The following is a 16,061-nucleotide window of genomic DNA, read 5'->3' on the forward strand; positions in this document are numbered from 1 at the left end:
TTTGAGAGGCATGTTTGTTACGCACCACACTGAGAGGGCTTGCTGGTCAACACTTAATGCCTAAGAAATGCAAATAAATACAGAGTAACTGAAGACCTTCAAAAAAACCCCAAACAATGATTGGTTGTTGGGGTTTGGGGAAAGGATAAGAAATCAAATTCTTTGCACAGACCCAAAGTGGATAATAAAAATTGTTTTGAATTTTGCTCTCTGAATAGTTGAATTTTATGTGATAGTTTTGGTGTATTTGGGGAAGGGACTCACTCCTCAAGTTTCTGCTACATTTTGGAAGCGAAGACACAACCGTCAGAGAGAGAGCGACTTTCCTTTGTGTGCACGTCGGCAACTGGCCACCCAGGCCCTCTTCCCTGAGTCTCCGGGGGGCTAACTGGAGGTGAGGTTGAGAAGACATGTCCTTTTCTCACTCAAATATGTTAGGATTTAAAATCATGCTTAGGGATGCGAAGCGCAACCCCAGGGAGGGCGAGCCGGGCAGCTGCTGGGAGGAAACATGACGGCCCGCGTCTCCAGAGGCGGCTGTGCAGGCGGCCGTCTGCTAAATGCTGGAGGCCTCTTGACGTGCGACTTCTCTGTGCAAGCAGTTGGGCAGCCACAGAGCGCGGCTCACCCCAAGCTCAGCGGCGGGGGTGGGGCGGGGAGGGGTTGTCGTCTCAGGGCTGATAATTGAAGTCACCTCAGCTATCTCTACAGACTGGAACCTACCTGACAAGCACTTTTTGCTCTATTATTTAGATTATTATTTAAAGAGATAATGGTTTTCAAATGTATAGAAACTGGACTTCTCTGCCTTTTACTAACAGCATATGCAGCACAGCTGTTCCCCAATTTTAATCTCTCTCTTCCTCCTTCTCTCTCTGTGTCACACTGTGTACACACTGTACACATACACACACTGTATACACACACACACACAAACTGACAAATCACAGGTGGCTGAGTACGTCACAATTTCCTTTCGTTTTTAAATTTTTCCAGTTCAGTTAATTTTTTTTTCTTCTCCCACCCCCAAGTTTTTGTTCAAATTCTCGTTAGTTACCATGTAGGTTGATGATGGTTTTCTGGAGCAGAACTGAGTGATTCATCACTTACATACGTCACCCAGTGCTCCTCGCAACAAGGGCCCTCCTTAATGCCCACCCCACATCTAGCCCCACCCCCACCCACCTCCCCTCCAGCCACCCTCACTTTGTTCTCTATAGAATTATTTTTCCTATTTGAACATGACCCAAGGATGAGACGTCATTAACAGCTCCTTGCCTTGCCTCACCCTCGAACTCACATGCAACGACTTCCAGTGGTAATACCAGTCTGGGAGGGTGTCGGGGTAGTTCATCTGTTAAGCAGTTCTGCTATTCCTCCCTCCTCGGCCGTAGCTGGCACCTTGTTTGATAAGAATGTTCTTGGTGAGTAGCCCCCAGTACACTGAAATAGAGCCTGATGAATGGATAGACACTTCCCCACCCCCTGACCCCAAACAAATGTCTTCTTTTGGGTAAGGAATGAAGGGCTTCTGGGTACATGACAGTCCACTAGAATAAATCTCTACCACAGCAAATGAATTTTCAGCAAATCTCTCCAGACAAACCATAGTGCTCTGACATGGAATAACTTGTACCTTGATTTTCCATCTTGCTCTCAGAACATTGGGATCTACCAGATAGAGGAGTTTTCGTGTTTTATTCCCTTTTATTAGCCATTAGTGGAATAGTCCCAGGATAGCTTATTTTGACCATCTTTGTTGCTCTGTCTCTTCATGTGAAATGTTGTCCTCAGGGGTGGGTATGAAGAACAGCCAAGGATGCTGGTTGTGTCTACACCAGGTAGGAGAAAGAAGCACCAAATGAAAAATTTCTTTATCGGGATAACCTCTTAATTCTACATGACTCTAAATAGTTGATCTGATCCACTATTTTCTCAATTTTACTGAATTTTGTCCTGAATTAGTCAAAAGTTTTCACATTCTACAGAGACCACCTGTTCACCATAACTACCAAGAATTAATATTTATCACTCTGTTCCCTTGCTACTCAAAAAGCATCTCAACTGTTATTATTCATTATGAACTTTAAGAACAACAAAATAACCACTTGACGTACTGAGAGAGAAAGTTCTTATTTATGCAGGAGGGGTTTATTTGAAGGGATTGACTCATATGATTGTGAAAGTTCAAGTTCAGAATCCACAGGGTAGGCTGGCAGGCTGAAGACCCAGGGAAGAAATGCCTCTGTGGTTATTTCTGATTCCAGATACTTCAGTCTTGTCATCTCCTGAAAGGAGGCTCATCCCAATACATCTTCCATGACACCTCAGGCAGATTCTGAATAGATGCTGAGTTTCCCCTGGGGGTCACACATCCTGCATCCCACCACCACATAGGAAGGGGCTGCACAAGAGGAACTCTCATGTCCCCAGGACCCAGCTGTGCTAGGATCCAAAGCCTGACACCCAGTGTCTAGTTCTCAGCAAGAACCTCAGCTTATCATCTCCTGGTGGGAAGTACTGGACACACTTTCCTGAAGGGTCCAAGACACTAGAAGTCCTACATGAAGTAGACGTGAAGTTTTTCATTGATTTTCACCACAGGACATGAGAGAAGTCAGAAGTATCTCAGATATGCTCTTCCTTGTACCCCCACCTTGGTAAATACAACCCAATTCCCCTTAATCGTCAAGAATTATCACTCTAGCCAGTCCGGTAACCCCCTCCTTGGACTTTTGGTTCACTGGCATGAGAAGTGAAAGCATCTAGCAGTAGACTCACCATCTGTTTATGGAACCACTGGTCCCCAGTGAAGGCATTTATCTTTGGAAACTAAGACCTATACACCATCAGAATCCAAACTTGCAAAGACAAAAAGGTAAAATTTTATCAGTTAGGTATTAGTGAGAGAAATAAAATCAGGGGATCAACTCCACCTTGATTCCCAGACCAGAGTCCTGGCTAAAGAGAAATACCGTGATGTCTTATTTGCTGACTCTGAGATCATGGGCCACATTCTGTGAGACATGAGCCCAGCCTCACCCTGAATGGCCACCTCGTTGCACCACAAGCTATTCATCTGTCTTATCAGGTCAACTACTTCAAGAAGATGAGGTACATGATAAGACAAATGAATTCCATAAACAAGAGAAAACCCCTGCACTTTGTGATAAATTGAACTTCTTAATCAGAAGCAATGTTGAGTGACACCCCATGAGAATGGAGAATGCATTTTGTAAGACCACAGACAATATTTTTGGCAGAGCATTACAGGCCATGATGACAAAGTAGCTTCCCTTCCATGAAGGAAGAGTCTTATTTTAATCAACTTTCCAGAAAATGCATGTCTGATTCCTTAGGAAATGGTTCTGCCAGGAACTAGGGACTCAGAATGGGTCTGTTGGTAGACTGGGCACTCAGCAGTGGCTAAAGTCAGATTAATCCCAGTGAATGAAAGTCATAGCTGAGCCCATGTATAATCTTCATCCTGCTGTCATGGTCACTTTGTTCATAAGTCTATTGAGTAAGAGAGAGGATAGCTAGGGAGAGAGATTGACTGATACACTTGGATGGTTCACATTGTCTCTCCGCCTGCTTACTAAAGACCTCTTCTTCTTCTAAAATTGCTCTTTGTTCATCATTCACATGGATACAAATATCTTCACACTCTATGATCATTTGGAGAGCCATTTTCTGAGCCCTACTAAAAGTTGGTTGCATTTGGGATGATTAATAGATGGGTTAGAGAATCATGTGCAAATGAGTTACGTGTTGCCTCAAAAATCCAAAGAGGATCAGTAGGCATTTTCTTGCTGTCTTCGGTGGAAAGGGATCCGATGAGTCACCTGTCCTTCACTGTGAAAGGGACACTTAAACATTCCCCAGACCACTGGTGCCCTAGAAATTTCATGATGTCAGGCTTCTGAATTTTATGAGATGTGTCTTCCTAAGGGGTTTGGGGGAGTTAGCTATTCCTGCTGACCAGACCAATAAGACAGTACCATCAGTACCCAGCATGATGTCCTATAGGGTGCAAACGTGGCCAAGGGCTCTGACCAGAATATGAATGTAGTTTTCAACTATGAAAGAGAAGGCAGATTGCCACCCTACTGCCTAAGAGTAAACCTTCAGTGATCTTTTACCTACAGGTTTACTGAGGAGAAAATGCATCAGTGTTATCACTAGCTACATACTAAGTACCCTGGATGTGGTGATTTGAACCAACAATGAAACCACACCAGGAGCAGAAGTTGTGGTGCAGTCACATTTGACTTAGATTGTGATATTCTGCTGTCATTTTCCAAGATAAGCATAGGCCCAAGAAGTGAGTTGAATAAAGATCTGGAAGGAATTACCATTCCTACCTCTTTCAAATCCTTGATCATGGAACTAACCTCTGCAACAGCACCAGAAATGCAAGACAGCATTGTTTACCTGTTTTAAGTAGTAAAGAAAGAGACCCTAATTATCATATCGAAATTAGTCTTCTAGCGCTTAAAAGATGACTATTTGGATATGTGCATTTCTAAAATTTTTCTTCATAAAATGTATTTTTCTTGGCACTTTTTAGCTTTTAAATATGAAGATTTATTTTTCTTCAAGACTGGAATACTGTTTTATTGTACTTTATGCTGGAATTTTTAATATACCCTCCACCATTTCAGCATTTTTTGTTGTTCTGTGTTCTGGGTATTTTTTTTTTTCCAGTTCTACTATCCATTTTACCAATTCTCTTTTCACCAGTGTCTACTCCTACTACTCCTCTCCTCTTCTGGACTTTTATATAACTGTATTTCCCTTCAGTTATTTTTTATTATTATTATTTTTATTATGTTATGTTAGTCACCATACAGTACATGATTAGTTTTTGATGTAGGGTTCCAAGATTCATTGTTTACGTATAACACCCAGGGCTCCATGCAATATGTGCCCTTCTTAATACCACCAGGTTCACCCATCCCCCTACCCCCTCCCTTCCAAAACTCTCAGTTTGTTTCTCAGAGTCCACAGTCTCTCATGGTTCTTCTCCTCCTCTGATTCCCTGCACCTTGCTTCATTTTTCCCTTCCTTCTCCTAACGTCCTCCATGCTATTCCTTATGCTCCACAAGTAAGTGAAACTATATGATAATTGAGTTTTTCTGCTTGACTTATTTCACTCAGCATAATCTCCTCCAGTCCCATCTGTGTTGATGCAAAAGTTAGGTATTCATCATTTCTAATGGCTGAGTAATATTCCATTGTATATATGGACCACATCTTCTTTATTATTTTTAATGTACCTATTTTTATTTAACAACTTCTGGTTCTTGTCCTAAAAATACCATTCCCTCCCCTATCTTTTATAGCATTTTATACACTGATTTAGAATTACTTAAATTGATCCATTATTCTGTTTTCTTTGGGGTGAACTCTCCCATTTATCAAGTCTGATGATGACTTTCATGACAATGGATTTCTTTGTGCTCTTTGCAAATTTTGTTTGCGATCTTTTGCACAACAGATTTTTCCTGTTCATGTCCTTTTCTCCTCCTCATGTACCTCCTTCTTATTGTACATAATCATTTCTTCTTTTAAGGATTCTCAGCCAATTGTGCATTTCCACACCCATGTGTTTGCGATCTTTTGCACAACAGATTTTTCCTGTTCATGTCCTTTTCTCCTCCTCATGTACCTCCTTCTTATTGTACATAATCATTTCTTCTTTTAAGGATTCTCAGCCAATTGTGCATTTCCACACCCATGTGCAAGGCTACTTAGTTCCCTTTCTTGTGCAGTTGTCTCATTTTTTTCATGAGACATAGGCAATATCAAGTTTCTATCTATAATATCAGACAGACAGGCAGAGCTGTTTCATCCCAATTCACTCTGATTGAACTTATTTCGCACCCTCTGACTTCACCCAAAGGGCGTGTTTCTGCTCTTCAGCAATGCTTGTCATCAATTCTTGCATGCAATTGAAACTCCAGCCCACAAGGTTCAGTTCTAGGCCTTGCTTCTACAGGCAGCATAGCCTTGGTTTCCTCCTTACCACTGTGTATTTCTTTCTTTCTTTTTTAAAAATATTTGTTTATTTATTTGAGAAAGAGAAAGTGCATGCAAGTGGAGGGACAGGAGGGGCAGAGGGAGAGGATCTTCAGACTCTCTGCTGAGCGGAGACCCTGACGTGGGGCTCGATCCCAAGTCCCAGAGATCATTACCTGAGCTGAAGTCAAGAGTCACCTGACCGGGCCACCCGGGCACCCCTCTGTCTGTTTCTGACCTGTGGGTGTTTACTGTTGTTTTGGAGTAGAGATTTGTATGATTGTGTACTTCATGTATTATTATTTGGAGAGGCACTGGGGAAATGGTCTCCCAAAGGTCACTTCCCACCCAGTTTTCATTTATTTTGAATCAAGGTAATACTGAACCAACTAAAGTGAGTTCTATAGGTGGCTGACTCTAAGGGGCAAATTGAAGTCAATCAGCTGATTTAAGGGCATATTTTTCAGCACTCATAATGTGCCCCACTTATTTCTTGGGTAAGAAAAACTAAACAAATTTTAATCAATTAGTACAACTCAAACTGGCTCAAGCAAAAAGAAGTATTCTGTTTCTCTCATTGTAAATTCTTCAGGAATGGCTGGATCAAGAAGCTTGATCAAGGTCACTGGGCTTCCCTTTTGTATGTTGGCTTTACTCTTCCATGTTTGATTTTTCTCGGCATAGCAAGGGAAATGTCCTAGGACTTCCAGAATTATATAGATTTATTGCACAGGGAGACATGTCCTATCCCCTAGTAATCACCATGGTCAGGAGTGTGCAATACTCAGTTGTCTTGCTTAGAGAAAATGCTGAGGGGGAAACCGGCCCTCCCACAAGAAATAGAACTTGGTGACATGCTAACAGGTAGTAATGAGAAAGCCTCATTATTTTACTCCTTCAGTCATATATTCCTCTTTGTTTTTCTAAGCAAATATGCTTTCTTTGAAAATGGACTTTTATTTCTCCTTTCAGACATAGCTGTCACCTGGTTTATCATGCTAAGCTTACTTTCCAAAATGTATATCTGAACTTTTCAAATATATATTTTATTCTGCTTATAGTTTTTTCTCCATGTTTCAAAATGTATAGTCCAATCATTTATTAAATGAATATTATCCATCTTTGCCTACTTGTACGTGGGAGGGTCTTCCTCCCCTGTAATCCTATGGTAATTCCTGGAAAGATAAGGGTAGGTTGAGGTCTTGGGTCCTACCCAAGTTATCAAGAGACCTGGCAAACCCAGTGTGCTCAGACTTGAGGAGCCGAGGTGTGAGAACCCACTCCATGTGGCTTGGGTCAGCAACTTTCTTCCTGCCACATACGCAAACAACAAAAGTCACGATTCCAAATTTTTGACCCTATGGTCTGATTCTCACAATAATGGGCGGGGTGGCATATGGATCTGTTAGATGTACACAGAGCAATTCCTGACAGTCTCTAGGTAGACTTAAGATGTAGTGTCTGGCCCCGAAAAGGCACAGTCACTTGTTGCCTGGAGTTTCAATTACAAAATTACAAATTGTCGCGGCACAGGAGGGAGGTAACGTGACAGACACGTTCTGGGGGCAGGGAGGTGTGAAGGGTTGGAGACAGAGGAGCCGGAAGGAACAACCTACTTCCATTCTGCAATGGGGGGAGGGCACTTCTTGGAGGAGCAGCCCCTCCTGGTGGGTGATGGTTGTGAGACACAAGGGAGATGTAAGACATTCATAAACCACAGCCCTGGCACAGCCCAAGTCTTCAATTAATGGTTGCAGCCACTAATTAAATATTCTTCAAAATACTGGGAAGAGACGCCGTGCTAACATAAGCGAATCTCCCATATTTCATTCTAAAGATGGTCCAGAGCTTTCTCTCTCCTATCGTCTCTGGGCTCATTCCTACTTATTTTGTTCTCAACAGGCCCATGCCGCAGGGAAAGGGAGGGTTGCTGAATTAGAGAGATGTGTGCGATTTGGGCTAGTGGTTAAACATGCCCAACATGGGGCTCACTCCAAAGTTAACAATTATCTCAACACAATATTTACCTTATCAGGGGGAGTTGTGCTGTTTGCCTGTTCCTTCAGCGAGATCTCCTACTGAGCCAAACTCAAAACAGGCAAGATAAATGTTAGCTCTTCCGAGAGCAGGTCGAGCACGCGAGGAGATGGTGGGGATCCGCGTCTTCTCGCGTGGTATGTGGAGGTTTATGGGGACATCGTCTCACTGCCTCATGTGTCTGCATGATTGTTTCCAGAGTGCTATTCCACACCTATGCGCTTTTCTCCCAAGTGTGCCCGGCACTGTGCTAAAGCCTTGATTATTTTCTTCTGCTAAAAACAAGTGAAATTTCCTGAAAATTCTACCCACACATGACGGCATTGACTATTTTTATTGATTATATGATCCAAGTGTTTGCCCAACCTTCACTTACCTCAGTGCCACGTAAACACGGTCCCAGAGTGCGGGGCACACAGCCGATCATAATCCAGGTCAGTGTGAAGCTTCCGGAGAGCACGCTTGATGAGCACGGCGACAGCTCTGTCTTTACTGTCGATGACCCTACAAACAGGGTTTTCTATGCATTACAGAAAAACCACCAAGACCTCCAGGTTTTCACCTAACGTCTGAATTATTGTCAGGCAGAAGAGCCCAACTATCAAATTGCTGCCCTCTTTTACTAAAATGCTGAGATACCTTATTGGCTGTGATACCCTGAATTATAGACTTAGATGGGGACTGTGAAATCTCAAAGGGATCTGCCCTGTTAGCCCGTTCCCTGAGCCCCCAGAAGAACAAGACTCTCCCTCTGTCCGTGGGGGACAACCTATGGAGGATACAAGAAAGTAAGGCCACCTTGTACTTCTCTGGAAGGACCTTAAGCCTAGATGAGAAGATTTATGGGCGAGATGTAATTAGAGAATAATACAATTTAGCAGATACTCATGCAGTTAACCGGCTATGAAGACAACCAGATTTATGAGAAGAGATGTTGTAACGAGAACTGAATAAGAGAATAGCCTTTGTAAAAGGAGGCAAAGCTGAATTGGATTTGAAATGCTTCTATTCCATATATATTAATTTTTGGCAAAGTGACATCTATCTTTAACATCTAACATATATGTGCCTGTCGCTTGTCCCAGAGTTACTTATAAAGAGAATGCAACAGAATGTAACACATATAACTGTGCCAGGGGGCTGCATTGTTGTTACACACACACACCAGGCCGGTGTGCTCCAACAACACTAAACAGTGCATCCTCAAAAAACCCCTGGCAGGTTTCTTTGAAGTTTTATTGTACTGATCCATAATCTTGACCACCCAATAAATCACCAAGGAGCTGAACAATTACCGTTGTCTAAAATAATCAAACCCCAGATTTGGGTGGTGGGGTCCCAGGCTTGCATCTTCTCAGGGCTTCTGGATGGTTCTAATGGGCAGCCACAGTTGAACCACATTGTTCAGACAAGCTGTGCTCTTTTTGTCAAATTCCCTTTATCACAGTTTTGTCTTGGAGGCGAACTCCTATTGACCCTTCAAAGCCCTTCACTAGGTTAATCTTTATAGTAAAGTCTCTGCTCTTTCCATCATCCAAACTGCTAGTGAAAAGTCACTCTGGGGGTGCCTGGGTGGCTCAGTTGGTTCAGTGTCTGCCTTCAGCTCAGGTCATGATCTCAGGGTCCTGGGATCGAGCCCTGCATTGGGTTCCCTGCTCAGTGGGGAGCCTGCTTCTCTTTCTCCCCCTCACCCTGCTTTTGTGCTCTCTCTATCAAATAAATAAATAAATAAAATCTTTTTTTTTTTTTTAAAGAGTTGCCCTTTCCTCTGAATCTTGAACTCGAAGAGGCAACAGGTGCATAAATCACCACCACCAAAGCAAAAATCTCCCCCCGCCCCGCTACAGAGCACTGGTTTCTGGGAGCCATAACAACATGGGGCGGTGGCTTGTACTCCAGACTCCCTCCTGGGACCTGGCTCAACAGCCCAGTGTGGGCCTTTCTATGCTCACAGCCCTGCTTACTCTTTCTCTAGCCCTGTCCGGCTCTCATGGGAGTATGTCCTTCATAAATTTTGTGCGTCCAAATCCTGGACTCAGGGTTGATTCTGCAAGAACTTGACCTAAGACCTCTACTCATAAGAAGTATTCCTTGCTCCAGGGGTGTGCTGGAGCTGGCCTTTCTGAGCTTGTAAGAGCTACTATGCACCCACTGTCTCAACTCTTCATCTAAGGAAGTCATGTTGGTAGTCTGAGACCAGCTGTGGTGGGAATCGTTACACCAAAGAATTCAACCGCTACTAAAATCAGGGCTTCTTGCTTTCTCTGGAGAACCAATTGCTAAACACGTATTTGTACACCACTGGTTATTGTTATGGCTGCTTAGCCATGAATAAGCAAGGAAGGTACATCTGACCTGGGTTTCCCCCAATTTTCCTAACATACCTTTTCCTCTTTTCAATAAAGATCATGGTCGACATCAAATTCCTAAACTCTTCCAGTCTTCCAAGCTTATCTCAGTTCCTTCGCAGATTCTGCCTGGTTCCCTCCCTCTTCTGCATGTCCATTCACTTCCATGGGCTCCAGCTTCTAACCTTTGGCCATCCACACTGGTCCTCAGGAATATCAAATAATACTAATTTAGCGTCCAGAAGTCTAGAACTTGGCTGTGCTCTGGGAACCCCCAGAAGAATGCAGGTATTTCCCAACCTCGAGCCATGCTTCAGACCCTTGCCATAGGACCGTGTAGAGCTGGACACAGACAAAGAAGTCTCACTGAGGCACTTCTTGCCTGCCTCCTACCATACGATTTCAACCAGCACTACTTTGACCCCAGCCCTGAGGAGGCCCAAGCTAGCTCCTTCTTAGATAGGCCATATATCTAAGTGCTGGAGCCCCAGGAAAGGTTCTTGTCCTCTTATTGAGTATAAGGGCATGGCGGGTTGATCATAACAGAGAGTGGAAGAAACTATGTCTGAATTTGCCTGGAAAGTCAGGAGTATTCAGAAAATCAAAGGGTTAGCAACCTCAGCCTTCGGCAAGATGGTCCAGGAGCGATGATATGCATGTGTCTCCATAAAAGCCATACGCCACGTTCTCCTGGTGAAACTTCCCAACACCTGCAGCCTATGCTACAGAGCTTCCAGAAAGTTCTTCATGATGATGGGCTGTGAATGGCCCAGAGAGAGGGAAGGGTCAAGAGAAAAAATATGAGTAGAAGCAATGAGAGCAGATGTTGTGTAAAGAGAGCATATGAATTAATTTTAGATAATCCAGAATCAGAGCAGTCTAGGGTTTGGTCATGTTTTTGGCAGTGATGACATAGTGCAATTCGAGAATCTAGAAAATAAAATGGAGCTTCCACATCAGAGCTTGTGGGTTCAGCACAGAAGGTTGGGGCCAGAGCTGGAAAGATGCTAGTATCACGGGGCGGGGACCTTGGAACTTTTCAAGAGGTGGCCGGCTCCCTCGGACCTTCCCATTATTCACTGGAAGCTTGTGTTCCTACATCATTTCATGTTCTCCACAGGGTCAGCTTCACTGCCCACCAGACGCGCAACTCTTCTCTCCAGCCTCCGGGCTCCTTCTTCTTCCTGCACGTTCTATGCTGTCTGTCCCATGGCCCCTTGGTTCTCCCTTGAGCCCTGTGCAGTGGGGCTCTTGCCCACCACCCACCCATGGCTTCCCTGCTGCTGCTCACCACCAACGCCGTGGTCCCGTTTTCAGCCGAGCCTGACACACTTTGTGACTCCACACTGGTGGAAGACCTTCCGGCTTCTCTCCTACTTCTCATTCTTCTTTTCTGGGCATCCCATATCTCATCACCTTCCTCTCATGGCCTCTCCATTGGTCCAATCGTCTGTGTCTCCCTCAAGCATGTCCAACCTCGCCAGGGTCCTTGCAGGTTCTCAGACTCAGCAGAAAGCTCCCTCTGGAAGCTTCCGCACTAGTCTCTGTCTGGAGCTTCCTCCAAATAGCACCTCTCCAGTGAGGGTCTCTATGTCCATCAGCGTTGCAATCCCTCCCCAGCGGGGGTGTTGTGGTCACTCTCCCTGTCTTGCTTTTCTCCCTGGCCTTTATCACCATCTGACAAATTGTACAAATTTGCCTTCATTCTTGAGTTGGGGTGCTGAGTTTTAATAGCAAGAGATAATGCGTTATCTGAATTTATTTGGCGCCTGAATTTCAGAGAGCCAGTAAACGAGAGTTTGGATAACAAGATATTTGTCAAAATATTTACTTCTATGTGTGCAGGTTTGGATAGCCAAAGATACTTATTAAGGTTACATATTCATTTTGTTGATTTCTCTCCCCAAATCTGGACATAAATGCATGGAATTTGCTTGTTCTACTCATGGCAGGGTGTTCTTGAATGGCCCCTGGCACAAAGCAGACATTTGATAAGAGAAGAAAGACATTTGATAAGAGAGAAAGAAGGGAGGAAGACACAAAGCAAGAGACAGGGTCTGAAAACAGATGAAGGGTGGGGGAGGGTGAGAAGGGGTGTGGTCAGAGCAGGTGACACCTCCGGCCTCCTCCAGCCCCCAAATATGGGGCTTCCAAGATTCAAGCCCTATTATTTCCAAGAACAAGGGGCATTTGTGATATCAAGATCAGACCTGAAGCACAAGCACCGTTTATGCCACAAATCATGTCTTCCCAGTTCCCTAGGTCTTGGTGGCTCCCTGTGTCCCCAGTCCTGTCTTCTGAAAGGACACGTGTCTCTTCTGAGCCACCATTGTCACAGAGTGCCTGTGTGTGCCTGTGTGTGCCATGTCATCCTTGAGATGGAACTGTCAGAGACCTGCTCTTAAGGCCTGCACAGGGAGCAGGGTGGTGACAGAGGCTGCCTCCCTGGCCACAGACACCATAGCAGGTGTCTGCATTGCAGCCTACACTAGCTGACTTTCCGCACCAGGGGACCCTGTGATGTGGGTCTCATTAGATATGGGAAGCTCAGGGCTGCCCTCACAATGATTTTTTGAGCTACCTAATTTTCTTTCATATTAATCTTTCTTTTGGGTTTCACATAGCCAGTGCGGGAGTTGACTTCGGCAGGTAGGACCACATCTGGAGGGAGGCTTTGGTTTCTGTGATATTCCCTGTTTGTGCGGCTGGAAGAGGAGGGGACTTGAGTTCCTGGTCGCTTGGTCTCTTAATTACCACATGGAACTTTGAAAGTCGAAATGCTTGATGTCCTTTATAAATGATTTGGTTGCAAAGAGTCATCCGGGCCAGGGTTTCTCAACCTTGGCACCATAGACACGTTGGGCTGGGTCATTCTCTAGCGGGTATTGTCGTGTGTTGTGGAACCTACCTTCGGCATCCCCGTCTTCTACCCACAGGGGCGGCAGCCCCCCAGCCCCGTGTATGAGGACCAGCACATCTCCAGGCAGTCACAAGTCCCCGTAGGGCAAGAGAGCCACTGATTCAGAGGCATGGGACGCCTTCTTCTGTGTATTTCCATGTCACGTTAGGAATCCAGAGACAGAACCATGGATTTTATTCCTTGGATATGAAATTCAGAAAGAATAGTTTCAGTCTAATACCTTCCTTGTTGCTATATTAAAAAATAAGATGAAACACTTGTTGCAAATCATAAATATTCTAAATTGTTTTATTGCTTAAATATGTATGATTATATCACCTCTCTGCTACAAGGAATGCCATAATTCAATATTATGTACCATTTCTTGAAGAGGCAGTAGGCTGTCTAAAGCCAAAACTGGGTGTGGTAGATTGGGAAAAGGATACAATTGGGGATAACTGGTTATATTTTATGATTTCCTCCCTTAAATCAAACTTTGTTTTCTGTCCACCTGTTCTGACTTAGGCCACACATTCTATTATTTTCACATTCATGCTGGGCTTTGTAATATCGATCATTCCATCATTCCGTAGTTTACATGGTACTAGAAATTTTATTAAAGTCATTTACTTGTAATAATAAGATAAGTGAGATATTTATAGCTGTTTCATTTAAAAAATACTATAAACACATATTACAAATCTAATAGACCATAACCAGAATTTTGACTTGTGGAAAATCTGTTCTTAACACAACAGATTAGTGATTTTCCAGCACAGCTGCTGAGATAAGCTACAGCCACCAGCAATTTCTAAAGGTTAAAAAAAATAAGAAAACTATTGTTAATATTATAAATAATTGATTATCATTTATTACAAAATATTACCTTTGAGCAATTATCACAGTTAACAAGTGATTGCTTTGGGATTACTGCTTAATTACTATTAAGCAGCAAAGTACATATGGCATATGAAATTCATTTCATTGTTTATTATTATTTTTACAAGCACAGATGGCTTAGTACAATCAGGAAGACTAATGGAGAGTAATCTTTTTTTAATGTAATTACCACATGAATATGTCAAATCATTTTTCCTTTTTGCTAACATTATAATGTTATTTTAATTAAGATGCTAAGGACAGTAATTTTCCCCACCTAACTAGACCAAAAAGAAGAGGAAGACATAGTCAAGATATTTTTAAAACTTTATTATAAAAAAATTATATCTCATAAATATTCATCACCTTAGTGCATCTAACCTTGCTTTTATCTTAGCTGAAAAAATTGCATTTAAAAAATTTTAGGACTCAGCAACAGTTTAATATATCATGAGATTTCAACGGTCTGTATGAAAATAATAAAATGCATATTTGGTTATATGTATGCTTTTGGAAAGAACTCTGATGGAAAGAAAGAGGGCAAAATGCAGAAGATAATCTGAATTTCTCTGGGTCTTCATCGGCCAAAGATGCTGTTCCTACAAAGAACGTATGGGTCTCCATTATTTTTGTAAATTGAGACTTGCTAATGTAGAAATACAGCTGTCGGATATGTAGATGTCTTTCTACAGTGGAATTTCTGTACCACCAATATCTTTTTCCTAGGGCCTCTGACTCATCTTACATCCCCCATGACAAAGCCCAGCGGGAGTGTTGTCAGATCCAAGCCAAAGCAGACATGCACAGAAAATACACCTGTGCAGGTATGGAGGCCTGGGACTCTCAGGAGGACCCAAGTTTCGGGCACATCTCTTGCTGGGGCTTGGGGAGCCACATACTTGGCTAAAGTCTCAGAACACACCTATGCCATCTTTGGCTCAAAGTGGCCATGTGAAGAACACAGATGGTCAATTAACTTCCTGTTGGTGGTCTGGAGGATTCATTGGTTCAAAACTGAAGTGCTCACTGCAAGTCTGGATCTCATGTCTGGTTGGGATTATCTTTTTCAGCCCCAGATGGCTGCAAGATGGCGGCCCACATGGTCATCTCTGACCAAGATGATTCTGTCATATCCAGATACAAGGCTCAGATCACAAACATACCCTTCTTGACTCCCCAAGCAAAATGTGGACAGCTGTAAGGTGCCCCCTTGGGGGGCACACACCATCCATTCCCCCCCAAGCAGGGAGGGGCCTCTCAGGATAAGCTCTCCAGTCCCAGGACCCAGATGTGCTGGAATCCAAAGCCTGGTTTCCAGGGTCCTGTCTCCATCTTGTTTGGATTTGTGGGTGTTTTTGTGTGTCTTCCGGGTAAACACATACACTTCCTTCTACGAAGGCAAGGCCTAGGCACCAAAAATGGGTGTTCTGTGAAGGAACTTTTCCTTCCCACTTAAGGGCAAGCACAGATGTTGTTTTCAGAAAACGGGGGAGCTCAGAGCTGTGTGGTCACCCCCAGCAACTCACCTACGTGTCCCTCGAGCTAGCCCTTCCCACATGAGGAAGGAAGCCAACACTCACCAGCACTCATCAGCACTCACTCTGTTCTCACCTGGGCTAAGCCCAGCAAGTTCCAGCTCCTGGGACAGGCTGCAGCTCCCGTCTTGCCCCATGGACCACATGCTCTGCCCAGGATTGCTGCAGTCTCTGGTGAATGTGCTTCCTGCTCTTTCAACAAGTGCAGGCAGGTCAGAGGAACCCACCTGCTCTGCTCTTTCCTCCATACTCCCAAGAGAATAAACGTTCAACAGTGCATCTGAGAGGCGACCTGATCCCCCACAACATTCTGGCCCATCCCTGGGCTACTCAATGGCAAT

The sequence above is a fragment of the Mustela erminea genome, chromosome 15 (genome assembly GCF_009829155.1).
Source record: "Mustela erminea isolate mMusErm1 chromosome 15, mMusErm1.Pri, whole genome shotgun sequence".
NCBI lineage: Eukaryota > Metazoa > Chordata > Mammalia > Carnivora > Mustelidae > Mustela > Mustela erminea.